The 9,268-nt window shown below is 45.8% G+C and overlaps 1 protein-coding gene across 1 annotated transcript in view; it reads left to right on the top strand.

The window, feature by feature from the left end:
* Positions 1-3,224: 3,224 nt before the first annotated feature.
* Positions 3,225-9,268, top strand: part of CYSLTR1 (cysteinyl leukotriene receptor 1) — a 31,407-nt gene continuing 25,363 nt past the window's right edge. The window contains exon 1 of the mRNA XM_027840234.1: positions 3,225-3,661. The gene's annotated coding sequence lies outside the window, so the exon portion shown is untranslated. The remainder of the gene's footprint in view (positions 3,662-9,268) is intronic.

The following is a 9,268-nucleotide window of genomic DNA, read 5'->3' as shown; positions in this document are numbered from 1 at the left end:
CAGGTTTCCTTGATAATTTCTTGAAGTATGATGCCCAAGCTCTTTTTTTATCATGGTTTTCAGGTAGTCCAATAATTCTTATGTTATTTCTCCTGGATCTTTTTCCCAGTTCAGTTATTTTTCCAGTGACATATTTCACATTTTTTCATTCTTTTGATTTTAATTCTTGATTTCTCATTAGCTTCCATTTGCTCAATTCTAATTTTTAGGGAATTATTTTCTTCAATTAGCTTTTGTGCCTCTTTTTCCATTTGGCCAATTCTACTTTTTAAGGAGTTATTTTCTTCAGTGAATTTTTGTACATCTTTTCCCATTTTTTGGTGTTTTCTTTACCAAGCTATTGATTCTTTTTTCATGATTCTCCTGCATCACTCTCATGTCCTTTCCCAATTTTTTCTGCCTCTTTTATTTTGTTTTTAAAAACCTTTTTGAGCTCTTCCAGTTCTTTTTAGGCCTGAGACCAATTCACATTTTTCTTTGAAGTTTCACATGTAGGTGTTTTGACATTATTGTCCTCTTCTGAGTTTCTGTTTTGATCTCCCCTGTCACTATAGTAACTTTCTATAGTTAGGTTCTTTTTTTGTTAGGTTTGGTTTTTTTTTTTTGCTCTTTTTTCCAGCCTATTTTGTGGCTGTTAAAGTTGAGCTCTGCTCCTGGAGTGGAGGGGGCACTGTGCCAAGCTTCTTGTGCTAGCGGCTCTTGGCACTGGGGGGCCTTGACCACTCACCTATTACACTGAGGCTGCAGGGGCCTGGCCTCTTGCCTACTGCTGCAATGGGGCCACAAGGCCCCTGTCATTGACCTGAGATGGGACTCAGGGCCTCCTGCTAACTTGCTGGGGCATAGCCTGCTGCTTGCTTGTTTGGTCACTACCTACACTAGATTGTGCTCCCCTTTTACTCAAGTGAGACAGATTTTTCCTGCTGACCTTCTAAATTGTCTTGGGCTAGAAAATTTTTTCACCATATTTTTGTTGGTTCTGCTGCTCCAGAATTCTTTTTGAGGAATTTTTTTAATAGTTGTTTGAGGGTGAATTTGGGAGAGTTCAATTGAGTTCCTGCCTTATTCTGCCATCTTGGTTACACCTCAAGAGGTGTATTGAGCCAGTACGGTACTGATTTGCTCTGAAATAGTATACCTTATTCAAATGGAAGAGGCTAAGAAAGGGAGGCCAAAGTCAAGAAGCACTACATATTAAGATATATTTAAATGAGGAAATCTAGGAATGAAACTGCAGCACCATGATATAGATCAGAGGTGAGGATGAATGGAGGCAGAACCAAAATCAATACTGTTATCAGATTATACTATAGGTCTCCTGGACAGAAAGAAGAAATAGATAAGGAGGTCAGGAAATAAATCTGAAGTCTGGCACAGAGGGGACTTTAAGCTTCCAGATATCTGCTAGAGATTTTCCTGCCAAAAACAGAACATCTAATAACTTATTGGGTTGCTTTAGTGATAAATCCTTCAAAAGACAGAGGAACCATTGAGGAGAATTGCCATTCTGGACCCGATTCTCACCAACAAGTTGGAATTGGTTGCTGGAGCAGAAATAATGGGAACTCCACAGGTAGAGGAGGAGGTGACAATTTCTGTCTTAGAAATTGTAAAATATGTGTGAAAGCCAATTGTAGTCTGACACACCTCCTAGTTTTGTGAAAAGTAGGTGCCAAAGGGTTTAGAGAGAGGTTAGGTAAGATCTCATGGGCAAAAACTATAGGGGAAGTCAGCCCAGGAAGGCTGGGAAGCTCTCAGAAATGAGATTCTGAAGCCATAAAGACAAACAATTCTTGTGAGGAAGAAAGTGGGGACCTAAAGGGATCAATGTAGATGCACAGGGAGGTGAGATTTTTCTTTTTCTTTTTTTGCTTTTTAGTAAGGGAATAGAGGTAAAGTGACTTGCCCCGGGTCACATAGCTAGTAAGTGTTAAGTGTCTGAGGTCAGATTTGAACTCAGGTCCTTCTGACTTCAAGGCTGATGCTCTACCTATCCACTGCAGAGCCACCTAGCTGCCCCCTGGAGGTGAGACTTTTAAAAGACATATACAGAAGATGGAAGCAAGGACAAGTAAGGACAGATGAAATCAAAAGGATGGCATATTCCTATGAGAACAGTGTCAGAAAGAGCCAAGTGTGTTCAAGCTGGAGATGTTTAGCCTGTACAAGAGAAGGGTTAAGAAGGGGACGTGATCAATCAGCAAGTATTTATTAAGCACCTATCATGTGCAAGCACTATGCTAGGTGTTAGGGACATGAAGAAAGGTTGAATTTCCCCTACTCTCAAATTGCTTACATTTTACAGGCTCAGTGAGGGGTGGAGAAAAACACCCAGCTGCCACTGGAAGGAATGAGGAAAGGCCTCATGTAGGAGGTGAGGGATTCTAAGAGGTTGGGCTAAATAAGGAGGGCACTCCAGATGTGGGGATCAAGGCCTGTCTGGCTTCAGCTGATGCGGGCTGCTCAGGGATTTGATTTGTTTTGCTTGGCCCTAGAGGGCAGAACTAGGAACGTTGTTGGATAAGTTGCAGAGAGGCAATTGATCAAGAATTCTAGATTAGGAAGTTTGAGAACCAAAGGGCCTTCCCAGTTCACCCAGTCTGACCCACCTGGGAGGCCACGAGGAGGGACAGGACTTGTCCAGGGTCACATGGCCCCAAAGTAGCAGAATCAAGATTCAAACCCAAGTCTGCAGACTATATTACTACAGTGCTCCATTAATTCATTCAACGAGCCCCTACTATGTGTCAGGCACTGGCAATACAAAGGCAAAAAGAAAACTGTCCCCAACCTCAAAAAAACATATTTCTCTTAGCAGGAAACATCTACAATTAAGTACAAAGCACACACACACATACACAATCTGTGTGTACATATATACATATACACCCACGGTACATATTCCTTCGGCTCCAGTATACCAAATCCAAGTCAGGATGGTAGTTTTCTGAATATCATGTCCCTGAAAGGGGCTCTCCACCATAAGTCTATATCCACAAGTATCATAAACTGAAAAGAAAAGGAAGAGCGAAAAGTAAGACTATCCTTACTGAGAATCAAGTTTCACATCATGCCAATTACATTAGCATACACTGGTAAGATCCACTTTTCCCCGCCTACAGATAATCCAGCTCACCCCCCCACACCCAATCCTAGTCATAAAAATCCTCCCTGCTCCCCATGCTCCTCGCAGCTGCACAGTTTCCTGGGGAGTTCGTAGGAAGAGGCACAGGAGCCCACCCACCCCCACACAACCTGCAAGCCTTTAACTCCTATGATTACTGCCCCCTTCCTTTCTGCCTCCCTCTCTCCCCTCCCTTCTCCCCTACTCAAAGCCGGAGGGGGTGGGGGGACTAATGTGAAAGAGGAAGGAGACTGTGAATACTGACTAGCCAGCGTGCCCTGCCCTCTTACCACCAGGCGATAGGTCCTCCTCAAAACAGCAGCAACCTAGCTGACTGCAGAAGCTGCCTTAGAGGGCAAACGCCATGTGAATGGTGGCAGCTCACAGGACAGGACGCAGCAGCCAGCATCCGGCCCAGCTCGCCTTGGGAGGGAAGCCCAGAGCCAGCCGGCTTGAATTGCTGGGACCCCTTGGGGACTGGCTTCTGGGGGTGACTTGCCAAGGATCCCCAACGGGCAGCCTCGAGCCTTTCCTAAGGTAAGGAGATTCCTTCACTGGGTAGGTGTTAGAAAAAGGCTATTTGCAAGTCCCTCTCTATCCCCAGGAGGGAAGAAAAGAACGTGGTTACCCTCTGGGGCTTCAACTTGGGCTGCTCTGGGAATGCTTCTCTCTCTCCTTCTTTTGATTGAGATCGGCTAAGTGAATCAGGCAGCCCGGTGTCCCCCCCCTCCCCCCAGCTACTGGGAGACACCTGCACCTTCCAGACAGCCCCAGCACTTCCCAGGTGACGCCAGGCTGTCAAAAGAACGGCCTTCTGGCCATCTACTGTAAGAGTCTCCCTCTGGAGGTTTGGTTTGGCTTCGTTTGGCTGCACTTTCCTTTCTGGAGACAAAGTAGAAAGAAACTGGAAGTCTAGAGACCCGGGCCCAGCACTACCCCTTGCTAACCATTTATCTCTCCTCTCTGGGCCTCGGTTTCCTCCTCTGTAAAACGACGGGCTTGATGCCCCCTCCCCCTCTTAGAATCCCTGGCTTCCTTCAAGACTCCGCTCAAATCCCACCTTGTCCAGGAGACCCTTCTCTGTCCCCCCAGCGGTCAGGGCCCCTCTATCTACAGGTATCTGGGATGGATCTCATTGTCCTTATGGTGTCTCTACCATTAGAACATAAGGTCCTTGAGGGCAGGGATCGAGTTTTCTGCCTTTCTTTGTATCTCTAGCACTTATCACAGTGCCTAAAACCTAGTAGGTGCTTAATAAATGCTTGTTGACTGACTGAGTAAGGTAGCATCGTTCCCATTTTATAGATAAGGAGACAGAGGTTCAGAAAGGTGCCAGGATTTGCCCTTGATCCTCCAACTGATAAGTGGCACAGCCGGAGGACAGCCCAACTTCTTCTGGGCCCAAGTTCAGAACTTCCAGGCCTGACAGTCTGCCTATAGTTTACGTTCTGAGGTCTCTCTTAGGTCTTACATTGCATGTTCCAAGGTCCTGTCTCAGCTCCCTTTAAGTTCTTCTTAAATTCCAGATCCGCCCCATCTCTGCCATTTTCTAGCTCTTGACCTTCTGTTTGTGAAGGGCCTAAACCAAAATGTAGAAGTCAGGCACATTTAGTAGCTTCCCTTCAATTCAACAACAAAAGTGTGGCCCGGGCTCCACAAAGCTTACTGGATCTAACATCCTAATCAAAAACTTTGGAGAGAAGGGAGATCCTTCTACTTTGTGGCAGCAGTGAGGATGAGAAAGATGACAGGGCACCTTTCTATTGAAGTTTCCAGTTTGCAAAGTGGTAGGTAGTATACAAGTATGCCCATTTTCTAGGTGAGACAGCTGAGGCTTGTAACATTTAAGTGACTTGACTTTAGTAACATTGATACACACACACACACACACACACACACACACATATATATATATATGTACTATCCATATATACTACAATCGGTTTAGAGACTCAAGACCAGGTTTTCTGATTCCAAATCCAATGAACAACAAATGGGTTTCAGAAGCAAGTAAATGGTTTTGCCAGGGGGCTATCTGTGGCTGGTATGATTTGTTAGTTCTACCTTCTGGGCCTCAGCCTAGGCCCTAGAAGCTGGAGAAAAGACGGGGGCATTAGGCAGGTGTCATATGAATGCCACATGTGAGCTAAGCCTGGTCTTAGGACCACATTTGGTTTTAAATAATTTCTAGATATTTTCAAGGATAGATTACCAACCACTCCTAAATCTTTTCCATGTAAGTGGTTATACATGACAAATGCAAGACTTCTGGGTTTGCAAGTGGTCTCAAGACAAATGGGAAGAGCTTCGTTCGCATAGCTAGCCAGTCATTAGAGTCAATTCGACAAATAATTCAACAACGTTCATTTCTGTATGGGATTTAGCAGTGAGGTTACAAAGACAAAAAAAAAATCGGTCCCTGTCCTCAAGGAGCTGACATTCTATGGGGGCCATGCTATATAGTATCAACCAATTGATGTGCATTTATTAAGCCCCTACTATGTGCTCAGCACTTTGCACCTGTATAGATAAGGAAATATAAAGTAATTTGAGGATGGGTGGGTACTAACAATTGGAGGGGACTCAGGAGGGGCCTCCTGTGGAAAGAATCTAGGAATTCTCTGAGGCAGATGGCAGAGGTCATTGAGAGATAGAATGTTCAGTTTGCCTGGACCAGAGAGTGCAGAAGGAGGCAATAGGAATCATGCCAGCCCATTAGGTGGGAGCCAGATAGATGGAGAATTTGAAACGCCAGGCAGAGAAGTTATATTTTATCTCCGAGGTAAGGAAGCGCTGGGTACAATGGTACAAGCACTGGCTTTTAAGTGGGAGGACCTGGATTCAAATCCTGGCTACATCACCCCCTATGCACGCCTCCACAGACAGGACACTTCATATCTCCAGATATTGATTTCCTTATCTTTCAAATGAGGGGGTTCGGATTAGAGGGCTTTCTAAGGCCCCTTCTGGCTCACAATCTATGATCTAAGATCCCTTTACTGGCCCCCGTGTCACTATGGTTTGTATAACCACACTCTACGCTCTCTTCCATCTCTAACATGATAAAACTAATCCAACTCCCTTCTTGCACAGAAGAGGAAATGGACCTGGGGCATCTGCATCAGCATCCCCCCTCTGTCAAAAAGTTTGGGGAGTGTTGCATACATATAGCCATAATGAAGAGAATTCATTGGACACCTGGCCAGAGAAATTCAGCAGCTGTGTGTGTGGGGGGGGGGTTCTATATACTCTCCAGTGGCATTAGCATTGCTGAGACCCAGGGGAGACACGATTGTACGTGGTCTTTGCCCTAACAGTCCAATATGGGGATGAGACTCACTGAAAAATAACTATAACACACAGTAGCCCATGGTCAACGTGCAAGAGAGGAGTGAAGGCCATGGTCCATAAAGTTAAGAGAGGAGAGGCTGTTACTGACCTGAGCAGGAAGACCATGTGGAAGAGGGGCCATTTGAGTTGGGCTTTAAAGGTTAGCTAGGAATTTAACGAGAGTGGCTAGATGGTGCAGTGGCTAGAGCACTGGACCTGGAGTCAGGAAGACTCATCTCCCTGAGTTCAAATCCAGCCTCAGACACTCACTAACTGTATGACCCTGGGCAAGTCACTTCACTCTATTTGCCTCAGTTTTCTCATCTGTAAAATGAGCTGGAGAAGGAAAGGGCAAACCTCTCCAGTATCTTTGCCAAGAAAACTCCCAATGGGTTCACAGAGAGTTGGACATGACTAAACAACAACAAGAGCACAACTGCACAATAATAAGAGAGGGAGGGATAAAGAGAGAATTCCAGCATTGGAAATCACATTAAAAAGGCCTAGAAGAGGGAAAGGGGAGGTTCTATTCATGGCGCAGAGAGCTGGCCAGCTGCCTTGGAGTGTAGATTGTTGGGAGAGGAGTGATATGAGATGAGGCTGGGAAAGTAGGGTGGTACCAGATTGGGGGTAGAGGCAATAGAGTCTGAACCTTGTTCAGAGGGCAGCAGGAAGCTACAGAAGCTTTTTGAGCAGAGAAGTAACATACAGGGCAGGGATGATGGTCCTCATTTTACAGATGGAGCATCTCGGTGTAGTTGAGCACTTGATTTGGAGTCAAGAAGATACCATCATCCGATGGAAAGAGCATTAGGTTTCAAGTCTCAGGGGACCTTGTTTTCAATCCCCCTGCAAGCCACTTCTCAATGTGCCTTTCAGCTCTAAAGGTATGATTCTCTGAGTCCTAATCTGGCCTTAGACACTTCCTAGCTGCGTGTCCCCGAGCAAGTCACTTAACTCCTGTGAGCCTCAATTTCCTCATCTGTAAAGTGGGGATAATAACATCATTGACTTTCCAGGGCTGCAGTGGGGATCAGATGAGACCATGTATGTAGTAAAGCACTTTGCCAGCCTCAAGGTGTGATGTCGAGTGAGTGAGTATTATTATAATCATTCCAGATGGGGAAAGGGTAGCTCAGAGAGCGACTTGCCCAAGGTCATGTAGCTATTAAGTAGCAGGACTAGGCCTGGAATCCAGGTCTTCTCATTCCAATCCCCAGGATTCTTTTTTGCCTCCTCATCAGCTCGAAAACAAGCCATTCCTTAAGGGTCTGGGTTACTGTGTTACTTAGAAATAGGTCTAGCCTGGAGTCAAACTGGGAAGTTCCCCCCGCCCCAGGATCACCATCCTTGCCCTCCAGCCCACCCTTCCAGCCCAGCTTTCAGGGATCTGCTGCCTAGTCCGCTCTTCCCCTTCCTGCTCAAACCCGCCCTCAGAGGAGGCCTAACAAACCCAGGGGATGTGAGGTGGCTGCTCCCCTTGTCTGGAGACATCAGAATTCTAAGCCTGAGAGGGAAGGAAGGGCTTTGTGGCCACCTTAAGGGATTTCAGGCATCCACATGCTGGTTGGGGAGCAACTGGGCAGCCAAGGGCCCTTCCCAGGGCCTCTCGGCCCCCACCTGCTCTAAAGTAAGACTGGCCTTGGTCATGAGGTCACTGCCTTGCTTTGTATGGTTTTTAAATTTATATTGATGTCTTTTATTTTTTATGCCACAGACATTTCCCAATGTCCTTCACATTCCACAAAACCCTTTATAACAGAGAAAAACAGTCAAGCAAAACTACCGATCACAGTAACTGAGTCTGCCAGTGTGTGCCATGTGATTTCTCCCAAGACAAGCAGGGCAGGTTTTGTTGAGTGTCCTCCATGCTGTAAGGCAGGGGAGGTGACTTAGGCAGGCAGTCTTTGTGTCTGGGGCATGTGTCCCCCCCAGGTTATGGCCATGTTAAATATCAAGATGCCTGTGCAGAGAAGGAAGGAGAATCAGAGTTCTGCCTCCTCTTAGGAGGAATTTGGGCCCCTGATTCTCTCCAGGCATCATTCCAGGCTTTGGCCCTAATGCATATTGGAACCTTGGATACGAAGAGGCCAAGTGGTAGTTTTTCTGTTTTATTAAGACCAATTTTATGGGGGTCTTTGGCTCATTTTTCAAGAATTCACAATTTCAACATGGAAGGGACCTCAGAGGGTATCTAGGGCAACCCATGCCCAAGAAGGAATCCCTTCTCCAATATCCTTCACAAGTACTCATTCAGATTCTGCTTGAAGACCTCCAGTGATAAGAAACTCACTACCAGCTTTTGAAAAGCTCTGATTATTTGGAAACGTTCCCCCACATAGAGCTGAAATCTGTCTTTTTGCCACTTCTACCCATTGTTCCTAGCTCTGGAACCTAATAAATGAGGTGGCTTAGTGGATAGAGCACTAGGCCTGGAGTCAGGAAGATCTGAGTTTGATTTGACCTCTGATACTTACTAGGTGTGTGACCCTAGGCAAGTCACCTAAACCCTATTTGCCTCAGTTCCTCATCTGTAAAATGGAGCCCCAGTAGAGAAGGAAATGGCAAAACTATTCCAGTATCTTTGCCAAGAAAACCCCATGGACATTGTCCATGGGGTCATATAGAGTCTGACATGGCTGAACCCTGAACAGCAACAATCCTCCTTCCACTTTAATGCGTTCCAGATAGACAGCTGTTGTGCCTACCCTAAATCTTGTCTTTTCTAGACTAAACATCCTTAGACTAGATAGTCGCGTGGCATGGTTTCAAGTCCCATCCCAGTGGCTTGCCTTGGACACACTCCAACATGAC

Source organism: Vombatus ursinus, unplaced genomic scaffold (genome assembly GCF_900497805.2).
Source record: "Vombatus ursinus unplaced genomic scaffold, bare-nosed wombat genome assembly UNPS02004691.1, whole genome shotgun sequence".
Classification (NCBI taxonomy): domain Eukaryota; kingdom Metazoa; phylum Chordata; class Mammalia; order Diprotodontia; family Vombatidae; genus Vombatus; species Vombatus ursinus.
This window is presented reverse-complemented; position numbering and strand designations above follow the sequence as displayed.